This window comes from Lepisma saccharinum, chromosome 23, assembly GCF_977018435.1.
Source record: "Lepisma saccharinum chromosome 23, izLepSacc3.1, whole genome shotgun sequence".
In the NCBI taxonomy this organism is placed as follows: domain Eukaryota; kingdom Metazoa; phylum Arthropoda; class Insecta; order Zygentoma; family Lepismatidae; genus Lepisma; species Lepisma saccharinum.
The window spans coordinates 9,083,521-9,101,093 of NC_139251.1; the positions used below are offsets into that span (position 1 = coordinate 9,083,521).

At 40.4% G+C, this 17,573-nt stretch overlaps 1 long non-coding RNA gene across 1 annotated transcript; it reads right to left on the reverse strand.

Moving 5' to 3' along the window:
- Window positions 1-13,279: 13,279 nt before the first annotated feature.
- On the reverse strand, window positions 13,280-17,555 carry LOC145977717 (uncharacterized). The gene is made up of 3 exons (XR_014440621.1): window positions 17,449-17,555; window positions 16,084-16,178; window positions 13,280-13,401 (listed from the first exon to the last, which is right to left on the reverse strand). It is a non-coding gene; the product is annotated as an uncharacterized LOC145977717 (long non-coding RNA).
- Between the last annotated feature and the right edge of the window lie 18 nt (window positions 17,556-17,573).

Sequence of the window (17,573 nt, forward strand, 5' to 3'; positions counted from 1 at the left end):
CGTTCTCCACACTACGTTATTCAAGGCGATATACTATAACCTCATAAAGGCAGCCGTAATTTAACATAAAATATCCTGATCATGTTTCTTCTAGCATTCGGGTGGGATTATGGGGTGAATTGCGATTCTCCCATGAAGTCACCTAGCTGAGCTTACTAACATATGCGATACGAAGGACAGGCGTGCATGTGGCTTCTAGGATTAGGCTCACAGTAATGACGTCCTAGTAAGCTGAAACAGTGTCGGGGTATTTTGCAAAAAAAAATCCATGTTAATTTTTTTTCGCCCATAACTTCCGAACGGATGACAGTAGAGACCTCGGGATTGGTGCGTTGTACTCGGTACAATATCCTTTTTAGCCCCATAAGAAAATTAACATTTGTTGTCATAGAACCAATTCCCCCCCCCCCCCCCGAAAACTGACCAAGTTCGCAATAAAAATAAAATGAAACTTAAACTATAGTTTTTGCTCATATCTTCCGAACGGGTGGACGTGGAAACAGGATTTGAAATGTTTTTTCCAAGTTTTGGTGTTCTTTGTCCTTTCTGACTTGAAACAAGTTTCAGATTTCCAAAATGGCGAAAGGAAGTGGGTCTACAGCCTAAGCGGTAAGACTTAGCCAAAATCTGTTTGCGTATTTATAATGTACACCTATATGTGGGTAAAAGTCTCAATACAACCTATGCTCGAAAATCCAAAATGACGACAGGAAGTGGTTGTATCTCGGAAACCGATGGTCGTAGAGAGTTCGGGTTTTCTATATTAGTATTGCCTTGGTGTCCAAGTTTGGTATTTCTTAGTTCAAAAAGGAGGGCTTTGGTCCAAATGTCGAAATTATGGACAATGCAGTTTGACTCAAGGTTTCCATGATAGCCTACTTCCTGAACCCGAACACATTCCTAGGCATGGCTATTTTTAATGCGCGCGAGTTGATATACCACGACAATTAGTTGCCAATGTTGTAAATTGGGATTTTCGCCAAATGGTATATCCGAGAAACTAGCCACATCACAGTAAGGTGTCATCCATTTAGGTTAGATTAGGTCGAAATAGAGTACGATGTTAGTTTAGATTAGGGTGTGAAAGATTAACATGAGTCGGTAACACTGCGAGCCTCACCGAGTCCCTTTTCGAAACAGCGTAAAAGGCTACAATAAGCTGGCAATACTGTACATCGTAAAAGGCTATGATTGGCTACACTGTAAATTATACATCTTAAAAAGCTACAAGTTACCAACACTGCGAGAACCTCTGAGCCCCATTTTCGGCTTGTGAATCGGGACACTCCCCTACTACTGCGAGCAAAGAACTTGACCACGCGTTACGCTGTACTGATAAATGTAAATCAAATATTGGCCCTCACTTTCAACGGTCATAATGGTAGCGCCACAATTGCAATTTTCCAAAGATTGTTTTAAGTCAAGATTATACACAGATAGACTAATCTGGACTGGGCCTACAGTTTATGTCAGATAAGAACCACCACGTGCGTCCAGCAGTGAACCAACCTGTGTCCTCTTCATTACAACAGCAGTAAACCCTAAATTGTAACTTGAATCACGAATAGAACTAATGTCCTATTAAATACCACATTCTCAGCTGCCAACACTGTTGTTCATTGTTGATAAAACTATAATGTCGTCTATCGTTTCCGATTATTAAAAAAAATATGTGCATGTATCTGAGAGCAAGCTCTTAACGTATGTTGTTAATATTCAGTGTGCTTAACAGTTGGTGTTTTTCCCAAGAAGAATATGAGTAAAAAGATACATTAAAGAAAACAGTTTTACGTACTCCTGATTTATATTCTTACTACAACATCATAATATTTTAAACTCTACATTACTTTAACTACTGGTTATAATATTATATAACTCTAATTTTGCACAAACTGTGACATATTTAATCTACAACAACTCAGTGAAATAACATTGCTCTTTAATTTCAGAAACCTTATATACAATGGTGGCATTACCTAAAGGTAATTGTAAGGAAAGTCTTGCTTCTGCAGTCTTGTGATGTTCTAAAGTAATCTAACATCGGCGCTTTCATCTTCAACAACTTTCACAGGGTGTAAATCCTTCCTTCCGAACTCTCTATGTTTCTTGAAACCATTATTCTACACAAAGTCCTCATAGGGTAGAATGAGCTCAGCAACCTTTCATATTTTTTCGTCCGTCATTGCAGATTAGATGTTTTCTGTATTTTCCTGACTTAGGTGTTGTGTAGAAGGTACAAGGAATGGAGACAATTGCAAATATACAGAATGCTGAGGGACCTAAAGTCTGGAGAAGTTTCCGACGGAATCAATTATTTCCTCCAACATTTTATGTGTCGAATAAATGCAAGTCCTCCTCGGGAGTGGTTGCATGGGAGCAATGCAATGTTCTCAAGACATTGACTCGACCATAGATACATAGCGATAATTGGTTTGGCCAACTTTCATCCTTGTTTTGTTGTAGGAATGATTCCATCTCACCTGTCTTGTCAATGGAAGCCTGCAAAGTCAATGGAGAACATGCCGAAGAATCCTTTCTTTCCTACGCGGACGTTATTAACCAACAATAGTAGAAGCAACCACAAGCACACAAATTATATTTGAATTGAATAAGAATTTTGAACTAGGAGAATCGGCAGACAGTAGGAGCAATGCTCATACGCTCTAAGCTGCTGTATGATATTATTGTTGTCTGGAGAAAATGGCTCTCAATCGTGTGCGCACTCTCGATAACCACCCTGTCCTTGTTACCTGCTGTTGTGTTTCCTGCCCTACGCTGTAAAGAGGAATAACTTTCTTTGAGCATAGAATGGCACTTGTTCCATATTGATTTAAATTCAACATTTTCTCTCTCCCTGCCAGTGACATTGGGTGACATTTACATATGAACGTGAGCCATGGAATGAACTTTTACTACTACTACTACTTCAAATAATAATAATAATAATAATAATTATTATTATTATTATATTCTTTAGAAGAAGGGGAAATGGGCGACGAAGGATAGTTATGCACTTTGCAAAGATAAATCGTGCCCTCAGTGAGTGGCAACACTGCTCTCTACTTGTTTATCAATAAAACTATCAACTAATGCCAAGGGTAGCGTGATAGACGTTTCATTATTTGTATTTATCTCCAGATGCCATACCATGTGGTTGATACAAGCGAATGAGCTTCTTCGCTTCTGTGTTAGATAATTTTTTTAATATTGTTTGTTATTTAGCGTCGCTTTTCTTCCACTTTTGGCTAATCTCCACTATAAGGATGAGAGATGATGTGATGAAATTGATGAAGGGACACTCACTAAGAACACTCATTCCCCGAGATTTGAACCCGGGACCCCTGGGGTCTTAGCCCGCTTAGCTAACCATTCCAGCGCGGATGTCGGCGTGTGCGTATTAGAGATGAAACACCCGATGAAGGTATCCATCAAAGGCCGAATTGTATTGAACGTATACGCATCAAAATGGAATCACATTGTATTTGAGACTAAATTGCTGAAGACCATGGGCGTAGTTCTGTAGGAGCTAGGGGGGCTAAGCCACCCCACAACCTGACATTAGGCTCCTAAAAGTGAATGCGGAATATGCACAAAAATAGTAAGGAAAGAGGAACTGCTCAAAAGAAAGAAAATAAATTTCATCATGAAACTTTAAAGTGTTGCTCTTGTGGTGTGACAGTCACACTTAAGGAAAGAAGTTACCTTATGTTTTGATGCAGGCAGTATACAACACAAGGTAGGTGCAGGGTGCGATTTATTATCTGTAAAAGTTGAAGTTCATCTGCATTTTATGGAAAATAATGTAGGATAAGATTTCAATGAAAATATATCATCGTTATTTCTATTGATATTCCAGCTTGGAGCGGATGGTAAACAATTATGCTGCTTTCAAACTATAGCGGCTTGGCATACAGTGTTAATGTAAATGGAGTCTTTCAGCAATGACTTCCTACAATTGAGTTTTCATGAACATGAAAAAGGGCCGTCATTGTAGAAACGCGACCTTGTAATCAAGGGGTCTCTGGTTCGAAACCTGGTGGAGGCACATTGCACAGTGGTTCGGATCCCACTTTAAATTGTAGGTCCAGTCCCGATTAGCCTTACTGTGTATAAAGTGGACTTAAAACACCAACTCAAACCACACCAACTTTAAACTGTAGGTCCAGTCCCGATTAGCTTTACTGTGCATAAAGTTGACTTAAAACACCAAATCAACCAATACATCTCCTTTCAGAGTGGGCCTTGTACGATGCTGTAGTCGGCCAACATCCGAAAATACAGTTCTGCTTCGCGTACACCAGAGTGTAATTTCATATAATATTGTGACTAATTTTACTTTAAAACCACAGATTAAAGCGATAATAGTGTCCAGAAAAAGAACCTCAAAGTAGTCTTCACACAAAGTATTTTAATCCATTGCCAAACATTTCAGTTAAGAATGATACGTATTATGCTTTTCCATTGACCGTATTTTCGATTCATAGTGAATTTGCTAAAAGGACCATGTCAAGAAATCTAAATATGTCAGTTTTACTAGTAAATGCATTTAAAATGCACGAAAAAACAGGGGAGGAGAAAAATAAACCTCAAAAATAAGTAAAATATGCAACAAAAACTGTTAAGAATACTGACAAATAAACTAAAAGCCGAAAAAGGAAAAAAATGCAAAAGATATGTAAAATAGAAAGTGTTTTCAGGCTCTAACTGAAGGGAAACGGACATGATATCAGTTTTGGCATTGTTTTTAAGGGTGAGAAAAGAAGTTGATTTTTCCTCAACTTCCGGACCCTAATTACTAATTATGACCATTGAAAAAGTTGGAGGGAAGGAGTCGGTTTACTTAAATTTTTCTTGCTGAGGGATCGTATCGTCCCATATCTCCACTTTCTAATACAGAAAAAAATCAAGTTCATATTTCGAAAATGACTTGCAGTTTTCCACACGAAAATATGTTTTCATAGTTTGAAGTTCGTTAGTATTATCTTTCAAGGTTTCCATTGTTTTATTTTCACACATATTTTATATTTCATACGTTGAATATCCCTTTCCTCCTTCTTTTCATACAGTCTTTGGAAAAAAGCTGAAGTTTCTTGGCAACCGGGTTCTAGTTCAAATTACTCCTTTTCGCTCTCCTGTTCCTACCTTAAACAAATAACATAATACTTCAAAACACGGAATTTTTACATAATTTACAAAATATGACAAAGCACCAATAGACATGTTCATCATTTTTCCCTTTCATCGTTTCTCGATTTTTTCTGAATTCCTTTTCTCATGAAAATTGCCATGAATTGTGAATTGGTTTCTTCAAACTGGTAGTTAATCATAACATGACCTACCTGGAGGAAAGGTAGCGTAGCTTGCTTGATTCTCACGAGAGAGGTCGTAGGTTCGATTCTTCACCTGGGCAGGATTTTTATCAGGAGTTTATCGTTGGATGTATAGTTTATCCACCATGCTAAGAAGTTAACATAGGTCTCTGTATTTCACGAGGTGAAAGGAAATACCTAGGTAGTAAGATAAAGTTGTTTCGATGATAGGAGGAAGTCACATGCCACGTGGAATGCGCAGAATCAAGTTACGTAGAGCTAAGTCTGTAATGGTGGTTTCGAATATTGCAAAGTTAGTGGGGACAGTTTGTTATATCTGATACTCGTACTTTCTGTTCAAAGAAGACAAACATTTCAGATACAAAGGCAGTGACGAATTAACGATCATTATGAGGTTTTGAATTTTTTGTTTGTCACTCACTATATAAATACTTATTAGTAGTTTCTTATCGAATAGGCCTCCGTCGCAATAACCATTTACTTATGTTAATTGGCGATGTACTATTATTTTTAGACGCATGGTAAGATGATGGTGAGGGGATTTACAACAGTCATTACGAAGGAACGGACATGAAATTACCAATCTCAGCAATTTGAACTCATTAAACGCTCTCCTTCGTTACAGTAATGCACTACATCACTACTTAACATAACTTTATGCGTTTGTTTTAGTATAGGGTAAATTAGGGGAATATGGGCAGTCAGATAATATGGGCAGAATTAAGCTTTGCCCGTATTACACAAAACGTAATGCGAATGTGGTGACACCCAAACGTTGGTACGACTAGTGCTTTCATGGCAGAAAGGTGTTGGGAGTGTCGAAAGAGCTCGTCCAAAATCAGCTGTGAAATTGTTGAATAAAAGGTAAACCTACTGTTTGTTTCACTATATTATTGCAGCTGTGTTAATTCTTGTTCTACAACAATAGCATTTAAAGCACATACAAACAATTACACAGAGTAAGTCAAGTGTTGTAATCGTACCTTGAACATGTTGTGAGAGAATGAAACAGTTATCCATCCCCTCTCTCGTCCTTGGGTTGCCCAGTGGTGCCAACTATAAAATGTTGACGTTATGGGGAAAATGAGCAGTTGTGTTTCGGATAAAATGAGCAAATCTGTTTACGCTCTTATAAATTTGTAGAAGCTACTGTTGTATATTTTATGCTATAAACTATGTTACGGTTTATCGTTGTAAAGTCAAACAGTAAGCGTACGAAGTCAAACAGTAAGCGTACGAGACTATTTATCCATATTGTTGGACAAGGATACAATGAAACATACAGTTTAGGTCTGAAACTACATTTTTCATATTGGTTTTCCAGTCGAGTTTGCAATATTTAGCACTATTTTATTTACTGCTATAGCCTGTTTTAATTTGCGTTTTCGTGTTTTACATATGGCTCACACGTACGTACAACCATACGTCAAATTGTCAGGCGTGGGATCCAAATCACATGGAATTGGCAATAAATGCAATCAGGAATGTGACTGTTTACAAGTAAACAGTCACAAGCTACATCATCGTAAGGAGTGTTTTGCCAAACCTTGCAGCGCTACTTAAAAAAGGGAGAAGAGTTTTTCACAAATTCATCTCTGGGAAGGAAACCCGAAATGGGTAAGGAGGCTTAAAAGATGAGTTTGCAGAACATGTTAGTATTTTGCAAGAACGTGGATTCGGTGTAACCAGGCAGCGTCCATTTGAATTCATGAAAAAGCTGAGCGTCGACCACAACTTTAACAAACAAGAAAGGATGGCAGGGTGGGAATGGTTGTACGGGTTCCTCAAAAGACATCCTGGTTTGCCCATTCGTAAAGAAGAAAATCTCTCTATCAATAGACTATTGGGAATAAATCGAACAGACGTGCATGACTTTTTCATCTGTTGCAAAATAAAATGACAAAACTACAACTGCTTCAAAAATCAGACGAATCCGGACTTCAAATTAATATGAGATCATCTAAGGACGTTGCTAAAGGACTACAAACTCCATCGACACAGGTTCCAGCTAGGGCTATGTCGAAGAAAACACCCGTCCCTGCACCTGCATGCAAAGGTGACTATTACGCTGAAAATCACGGAGAAGAGTGGATTGCGTGTCACGAGCTGTGTGTCAATTTGAAGTCAGGTGATCAATTTTACTGCCCGCAATGTCGGTGCAGGTGATAATTTGCATTCAAAGCAAATGTACGTGTTGCCCATTTTACACACATGCATTGCCCATTTTCCACATAGTGTTTGGTGAATATGAGCATTTGTGATGGTTAGTTCAATAATAGTTTTTCATAACAACAATAAAAATTTGTTTCATAATGGTTACTGTGATACACTTGTGAGATCTTGTAGTTGATATATTAGTGCGAAATTTGCATTTTCAATAAACGTTTTGCATGCAATTCCGGTTTTTCCGTTAAGGTGCCCATATTCCCCTAATTTACCCTATCGAAATCAAATAATCAATATTTTAGGTGTCAGTAAAGAATAAACAATACATAACTTAAATAACATTACATTTCGCACCCTGAATACATATATGTGATTTGTGAATTAATCATGATGTGTGTGTTAACACAACATATGAACAATAACTAAAAAAAAGTTTTAACTTTAAAAACTAGAAATCTGCAACTTCTAAGGGGAAATATGCGCAGAAGGGACTTCCCTCAAGTGTGCATCAGATTCATTTTTTTAAAATATTCTAATATCAACGATCTCTGTTCAGCAAAAAAAAAAAGATGAGGAGAGGGTGGGATTTGAATCCGCGACCTTTCACGCTTGACGAAAAATAAGGAAAACAGGGTGTAACCAACTGCTCTCCGTTAACGTCCTGACGTAATACCCTTAAAACATGTTGACGTTTATGAAGACTACCACCTTCCTGTATTCCAAGCACATTTTCTCGACAAGTCGTGAAAAATATTATTTTTTGAGAACTGTTCGATATTATGCAAGCTATTGTAATTAAAATGTCGCATAAACTCAACACAAATTTGATTCTTTCTGCACAAACTTGATGGCGATATCCTCCAGGTGGAGATAAACTGTATTCAGTGTTTCAAACCTCTCAAATTTCAAGTCGAGCAAGCAGAATCGTAAAAATTCCTCAAGGTTCTTTTTCCAATGTATTATTTCTGTTTGATTGTGTATTATAATAGCGGTTTATAGTTTCTAAGTTCATGGAAAGTGCGAAATTGAAAACCTTTCACCGCAGCGTTTTTCGTCTAGTGGAGGGACCAACTCAAAGTTGGCTACTCTCACTTGAAGCCGAAGTGCAATGTTGCTAAGTTTACGGGGCGGTCAAGTAAGATGTTGCGAAGTGTACATTATTTGACCCAATAAGAGCTTCAAGAATTAAAAGGATATTCAAAACAAGCTGTTGAAAACTTCTGCATAAGCATACATAAAAATCCATTGCTTAAAATCTCATAGGACGTAAGAGAGAAATTAATGGAAATAGTCATAGACAATTTGTACAGTAATACTCATGGATTCCACTGTACATTTCTCGGACTACATTGTGTAAGTGATTGCATTAAACGACGTGGATAATTGTGTTGTAGCTTCTTCTTCAAATTCGCCATGCTTCACGACATGCAATTCGTGATACAAACATCTTCAAACGCTTCTCTTGTTAACGCAGTACACTTGGAAGAATGGCGAATTGCGCAGGTAATAAAATACTCACGCCTGAATGTCCTCCGCTCATTGCTAAGGTGGCTCCAACTGTCGGTGAGTGCGAGCAATTAAAAGCTCAGAGCAAGCTAGGTACAGGACGTGGAGGAAAAAGAATTATCTTTTAATTACGCGTGGAACAAAGCAATTTCTTGCAGGAGTTAATCGTGTTCATAATATCCAATTTCTTATTTTACATCTAGTTAAAATACAGTAAATGAATTAAAACCTAAATTATGCAGTGGTTTGCAAATCTAATGAGATCTTCAGACACGTTGCGAAGAAAAGGATCGTTACTTTGCAAAACCGCATCAAGAAATAGTAATTGCTGCGATTGTGTCGGCAAAGCAATAAGAAAATTTCGGTGAGTTTTGAAAGCAGTAAAATGCGAAGATTTTGTTTTGTGTGCAAGGGCAGTGAGGCCTGTAACCAGAGAAATAGTAATTGCTGCGATTGTGTCGGCAAAGCAATAAGAAAATTTCGGTGAGTTTTGAAAGCAGTAAAATGCGAAGATTTTGTTTTGTGTGCAAGGGCAGTGAGGCCTGTAACCAGAGTGAGGGCAGTGAGGCCTGTAACCAGAGTGAGGGCAGTGAGGCCTGTAACCAGAGTGAGGGCATAGGAGAAATATGCCTAGTTATTGTTGAATTAGCTTCTGAACAGGAAATTGCTTTTTATTTCTTCTGCAATGTAATTTTCGCATGTTACCAATTTTAAGATTGCATCCGAGTGCTGTAATTCGTTGCATTAGTCCATGAGCTTGGGTTCAAAATTTCACTTATTGGTACCACCTGAGGTGGCAAGTTCTAGTAATGATTTTTGTAATGCTCCATGTATGAGGGAAATTTTCTGATATGATAACCGAAGGAGATGGTAGCTTAATGGGAGCTATAACAATTTTTTCCCCATACCGTGAAAGGCTTTTCAGACTGAGAAAAACAGCTACTTTTTAGAAAGTACTTAATTCAAAGCATAATAAGCTACAAAATTATTCTACATCACCTTCTTTTAGCAAAAGATGATTGCACATTGTAATGTGGAATGCAATAGTAGCAACTAATCTCCCACAATCATTAGTTTTAGGCTTGGTGGACTATATTAAACAGGTTGGAGTTCGCCTGTTCAGTAAGTAAATAATGATTAAGATGAAAGGTACAAAAAATTTATTATTCATTGTTAACGTCGACAGTATTGTAAGTTCAGAACATTATTATTATAAACCAAAACATGACATGAATTACATATAGAAACAAGACAATACTTCACATATTACGACACAAAACGAACTCAACAGAAAACATAAATCGATCAGATGGCAGCTACCAGTTCCTGGAGGATCCGAAGTCTGGCATCTGAGTCGTCTGTGCGGCGGATGGCTTGGAGTCCTTCCACCAACACGCATAGTGGTTGTAGTAGCTCTGGGTTGAGCAATATATCTAGCAGTCGCCGGAAAATTTCCAGATTGTCGGCTCTCTGAAGTGGAGGTCTCGAAGAGGAGGCTGTTGATTGGCTGGGAGAAGGCGCAGCCATATCTGATTGGTTTTCTGGCTTCCTTGGTTGAGTGACGCTCTGCTTGTCTCGAGGAGGTGGTGGAATGGCGCTCTGCGGTGAAGTCGACGCTGGTTGAATGGGTACCGGCTTTTGTAGAGGCTTCTTCTCCTGGGTTGACTTCTTTGTGTTCGAACCTCGGGAAGCTTCCAATAAACGTTTGCACACAGGACAGCCTTTGTAGCTGGCTGTATGTGCACCATGACAATTCGCGCACTTCGGTGGGATGTCCGGAGTGCTCTGTGGACAATCGGCTATCAAATGTTGTTGGGAGCATTTGACACATCGTGGGAGTAGTCGACAAAACCGCTGTCCGTGGCCGTAGCGTTGGCAGCGGTGGCATTGAAGTAGTTTTTGTGGTCGAAGTTTTTCTACAATGACTTTAAAGCAATTAATAGAGTCGAGTTGAAAAATTCCCGATGAAGGCAGAGCCGTCTCGGAGTAGAGTTCTGCACGTCGTATAGTAACGACGACTAAGGATTGTCTGTTGTCCCGTGTTTTGCGACCGGGACTCGACGAAGCTTCCATGGAAGATGGAGATTGTCTCGAAAGACGTCTGACGTTCTCCACATGACAACCTAAATCATTCAGGCAGTCGAAGATTTCTTCTTCCGTGAACTCCGGGGGAATGTGTCGAATCACCACCTTTCGGTAGTTTTTAGCTGCTGATCCTGCTGCAGCGTATTTGTTTTTCCATCAGGTCCATGCAAATAGAGCCAGACCTTCTTGAAGTCGGATGCTGTGGCACATATAACCTTAAGTTGGTCATATAGCATGACGAAAGTAGGACACGTATCTACAACACGTCGGATATTGTCAGCGACATAAGCGCACCGTCGTGTTCGAATGAAGATAGGTCGGACATATTTGTCCGTACAAAATGGGATCTCGTCGCATCGTTGAAAACCATACGGCGTTGACGAACATATGATACTGGTGATGCTTGCAGTATCATTTCCTGACGTACTCTCCCGGCGACGACGCTTCGCCCCTGGATCGGGCGTCGAGGAGATCGACGTGCTAGACATCCTGTCTCAGCAGGTCCCAGGCTGGGAGTGGGATTTGAGTTTGAGAGCCTTCGCTCTCTTTCTTGATGGTCACCCATCCGAGTGTTGTCTAAGCTTGACGCTGCTTGACTTTTGCTTCGTGACGGTCACCCATCCAAGTGTTGTCCCAGCGTAGCGCTGCTTTACATTTTGAGATTGCAAGATGGCGGCTTGGTTTGTGATGGTCACCCATCCAGTTACTGTCTCGGCGTGACGCTGCTTGACTTTCAATGTCACCGACTAAGTGTTGTTTCTCACTGTAGACGGGGCATTTTGTGGGTTCTTCTGGCCGGTTGGACATGTCCCAGCAGTTGTATGGTTGGGTTGTGGTGATGTTGCTGCTTGTCCCAGAATTTGATCTTCTCGCGCATCATCCGGTTTACTAGTAGCCTCTCGAACACTTTTGAGATATGGCTAAGGAGACTGATTGGCCTGTAAATGGCTGGGAATAAGGCATTTTTTCCACTTTTGAGGATGGGACAGATTATTGCCATCTTCCATTGCTGAGGGAAGTATGCATTTATTAGCATTGCATTGAAAATGCGCGTCATGTATATTAACATCTTCCTAGTGCCTTTCCTCAAGTCTTCTGGTTGAATTTTGTCAATTCCTGGGGCACGGTGAGGGTTAATATGTGATATGATCTGCGAAACTTGTCGTGGGTTGAATTTCGCGAATGCAACTTTTCTTTTATACCGTCTAAGTCGAGACCAAGGCTGAGAGGGACAGTGTAAAGTTCCAGCGTCTGGGTCGGAACACTTCCTTCATCAACTTGTTCGTCGTCTTCTTGCATAAGTTCGGTTTGGTTTCGTTTGCATCCAGTTTCCCGCTGAGGACAGCATGCATCAGGTCCTGTTTCCACTCTGCAGGCAGGAAGAAGATTAAGGCAAGGAAGATGTATATTACGAAGATTATCCGCGTGGACAACAAAGGAGGAGAACGAAGCCCATGGCGAGGATGATGTAGGTTGGGAACATGACGGACATTCTTTTGATCATGGCGGTGAATACGAAGCCGAAGTACCGTTGACAGGGGAACCGGCCTAAGAGAAAGAACATCTCGACCCAGGCTAGGAGGATCGCACAACCCGAGATATGGGCTGCCCAACCCTTCGTGTCGTTTATGAAGTCCTGGTTGATGGCGACGATGGACAGCACCACGCAGGCTAGACACATCCAAGATTCAATTTCGCTCACGACGATGTTGAAGAAGACTGCGAGAAGCAAGATGAAGTACGCGATAATAAAGATGCAGCCGAACACGACGATGACTTTACATCTGTACGCAAAGTTCTTCAGTGGCTGATGCTTTTCCATCGTTATTTCCCGCTTCCTGTTCGTGGTGATCCTGTCGCCTTTGAACTGGTAATGGAGGAACGTCGTAAACGACAGCAGGTAGATTGTGTATATTAATAAGAATAATATAAATAAGCACCTGAGTCGTTTCCACTTGAGATGCACGAATGCGCTCACCAGAGGATGCCCGAAGACGTTCATCGCCTCTTCGTCACCTCGGCATCTCACAATGGACTGCAACACGGCCATCTGGTTATGCTGACTTGAAGGCGCAATCACATCGAAATTCACAGCGATGTATGAGTTTCTGATGTCTTCACCTTCACGTAGAAAACCCGGCTGCATGCTTGCATCGAACACTTCCTTAAGATACCTGCTTGCAGAAACTCGCGGCACTGCAGCAAGCGTCATACGCTCTAAGCTTATTGTCTGGAGAAAATGGCTCTCAAGCGTGTGCGCACTCTCGAGAACCAGCCTGGCCTTGTGACCTGCTGTTGTGTTTCCTGGCCCACGCTGTAAAGAGGAATAACTTTCTTTGAGCATAGAATGGCACTTGTTCCATATTGATTTAAATTCAACATTTTCTCTCTCCCTGCCAGTGACATTGGGTGACATTTACATATGAACGTGAGCCATGGAATGAACTTTTACTACTACTACTACTTCAAATAATAATAATAATAATAATTATTATTATTATTATTATTATATTCTTTAGAAGAAGGGGAAATGGGTGACGAAGGATAGTTATGCACTTTGCAAAGATAAATCGTGCCCTCAGTGAGTGGCAACACTGCTCTCTAGTTGTTTATCAATAAAACTATCAACTAATGCCAAGGGTAGCGAGATAGACGTTTCATTATTTGTATTTATCTCCAGATGCCATACCATGTGGTTGATACAAGCGAATGAGCTTCTTCGCTTCTGTGTTGGATATTTTTTTTAATATTCATTGTTATTTAGCCTCGCTAGCGATATGAGCAGTTTTGTGATCGAGTGGCCTCCATCTCTGATGACGTCATATCGGGAAAATGCACCAGATTGCGGATGTCAACCCAAGTCAAAAATACTTCTTAAGACACCTACTAAGCATTAGTGAAATAAGAAATCTATGTACTCAAACGTTCCTACAGAACGATAGCCAGGTCCTTTCTGTGTTATGGATGAGACAAAATCCTAGAATCTAGCAGCTAATTCTAGAATCCTTTCATAGGAGAACGTAGGACCTCTGTGTTCCTGGCCACATCAAACGTTGGATCTGTACCAAGAGCTATTCGATTTCTTGCAGCTTCATCGTTAGACTTAATTTCTTCCGGAGGCCAACAGCATTTTCAAATTTTCTTATATCATTTCGTACTATTTTTTAACAAGCAATGAATAAGGCTGTTTTGAACTCATTGGAAAAATAGTACTCTTCACTGTGTCTGTATTAAGTAGGACTGTCAATCGAACAAAAATAAGAGAAGTGTCTAAATTGCAGGTCGGAAGTACGTCGAAACAATATATGTAATTAAAATCTACATTTGGAAACACTACAACGTGGTACAATGCAGGCCCAATGGCCTATTTACACCACCGCCACCAGGGATCCCTACTTCGAATCCAGGCCTGGGCATGGATGTTTGTGAATGTCCAGTCATCAATTTCACCATATCATCACTCATCCTCATCCTCGCAAATTAGCCACAAGCCACAAGCTAAGTAACAGGGGCGTATCCACAAATACAATTTGGGGGGTCCAGCCAGGGGTGACCATCCTCCAAGGCCGATGGCGTGTCCCCCTCTATAAAAATAATAATATGATGATTGTTATCTCCTTTATTCCTATTATTATTATTATTATTATTAATGTGTTTTGTTATTCTTTGAATCGTAATTTCAGAATTTAAAGACTGTTGACGATTTTCAGAAGCACTATGAAATATTTCACTGAACTCTTCATTTGAAATTTCACGAAGTCTCTGTAGCAATTCCGTGACGTCTCTTGGGTTAAGAAAGAGCAGAGGCTCAATTGTGATGAGGGCTCTAAATACTTTGACAACTGTACAGTGAAACTGAAAAACCTTCCTCAGATAAGAAAGTCCCCTTTCAAGTGCGGCTAGAAGATCACTTGCTTGGGATGGTTCACTCAGGCAGCTACACTAACTGACAACGTTGAAGACATTTAACAAAAGCTTGAAGTGAATCGTGTTTTTCTAGAAATCGAGTTCCACAGACTAAGAATAGTTTGTTCTTACTGTCTGGTACATAATGCAATATATTTGTGTTTAGTAATTCACCTCTGCATGTATTATTTCTAAATAAAAAAAACACAAACTTCACTTACTGTAGCAAAACAGTTTCTCACTATAGTAAGATTTTCACCTGATATATCACTACCCAGTATATAAAACTAAAAAAAAAAAAAACTTTTACTGGATGTTATTTTCGGAATCCGCAAACAGTGCACACAGAGAATTTTCTATACCTGCCACATCAAGTGTCTCATCGGAAAGTATGCTGAATATACCATATTATTTTCAAATTGAAGAAGGTATTTTTTTTTTGGGGGGGGGGGGGGGTCCGGACCACCTGGACCCACCCCCTGGATACGCCCTTGCGAAGTAAAATGAAACAAATCCGTCAATCCATCATTGAATCTCTCAACTCGGATTGGCTTTGTGCTTTGTTCGCGATTGTCCCGAATGTTTCAACGTTGGAAACTTAGAAGTGTAGAAATCCCCCTAATGTTGGGACTGGCCGAAACTACCCTGTGTGTGTTTATGTGTGGAGGAGAGTTGAGTGTGTGTGTTGATTGATTTATTTGCTTTATTTTACTTCTCTTTTGTGCCACTTTTGGCTAATTTGCAAGGATGAGTGATGATATGATGAAATTGATGAACACCTATCCCCAGACTAGAATTCGAAGCCAGAACACCTGGCGTCGTAGAGCGATGTGCTAACCGCTCCACCACGGGGGCCGGCTTATGTATGTATATATGTATTTATGTATATGTATGTATACACAAACACACACCTACATCTTCTCAACTTCTGAGAACGCAGCCTCTTTAATTCCAATCGAAAAGCGAGCACATGGTTACCACTGTAGCAGGCACTCATAATCGTGCCAAGAGGAGCGGGAGTTTCAGTGCGTTGAGGATTGAGGATGTACTTAGAGTTACTGACTACAGGAAAAGTGTATCTGGCACTTACACCTCATTTCCTTCCCCTTCATACCCGAGCATCGCTGGGCTGAAGGTGGTGTAGTAGCACCCTGCCGACGCTTGGTAATAAGCTTCTGAAGCCAACTGGAAAGCAAAACATAAGTTCTTAAGCAAGTATTCACAATTATACACAATTATTATATATATATGTAATTAAAATAGTAGAATATAATACATTTTGAGGTAACTTCTAAGCGTAAGCGCATCGTGACGAAGAGATTAAATGACAAACTGATATAATGCTGATGTGACAAATACAATGAATCATTCATGCTTGACCAGTATTCGAACCTGGAACCTCTGGTTTCGCAGCTCGGGTGGATGCTCACGTAATAGAACCGATTCTCTGAGTGACACATTCTGTCAATATTTTTATACGAGATTGGTTATTTCTTGCCTTGTTCCGTTCGCAATTTCCAGTTCGAAGTGTTTCGGTTCGATTTGTGGTCGGAGTTCTCTGGTTCGTAAAATGCAACGAGTAATCTATATAATCTGTCTCGAGGAACGAGGCTTGTTCAGTGTTCAACTTGTGGTCTGCTAAAGTACTACATGCTTTCCCATCGGTAGATCCTCTGGACCTGTCTCCATGAGGCTCTGACGTTTCTAGGTTAGAGGCCAGGCCTGGGCTTTCTTTGTAAACGTTCCTTCATCAAATCATCGCTCATCCTCATCGTCGCGATTAGCAAAGAGCGGAAGAAAGGGAACGATGCTAAGAACAGCGTAGTTCCTACCATTACCGCTAACTAACATGGGCTAAAGCGGCAACTATATTTTCCATATCGTGATATCACCAACACGATGTACATTGCCAAAATATCGTGACGATATATTGTCTAGTTGATATCGCCTGGACGATAGTTTCTCAATATCGCGATATATTGTCTGGACGATATATCGCCCAACGCTAGTTAAAGAGGAAACTCTCCAACCCATTTCTACATTCCAAAATATACTTGCCTTATTTGTACTTCAGAGCAGCCAATCTGGCTAACTCTTTTCGTATGGGCGTGGTAATTTAACTTACTACGGATACTCCTAATGATGTTCCCTTGGTTACCGCAAAGAGGGGCAAGCAGAGTCGTCAATGCCTAGAGAACAATTGAACCTCTCTCCCGGGAATCTCTGGAGCAAGTGAACGAAAACAAGTCTCTGCGCAAGTAGTGACTCGAGAGGGCTCCACCAATGAGCGCCTAAGGGGGAAGGGCGGGGGAAACAAGGCTGCAGCTACTGCTCGCTTTCTCCCCTTCTCAACCATTATGCGTGGCGTTGCTCCGCAGATTCCCGGGGCAGAAAATAAGAAAATGAACAAATGCATGGCTAAATAATGTTATCTTTTAGAAAGGCACAGTCTTACCCGGGTACACAGACTGTTGTCAAGTTCCTCCACGTTGGGAATAGAGGGTACGGCATTCAAAATGCACGTCACTGGCACCTGACGGACGTTCAATGGGCGCATTAGAGCTATCCTTCGGTCTTGTT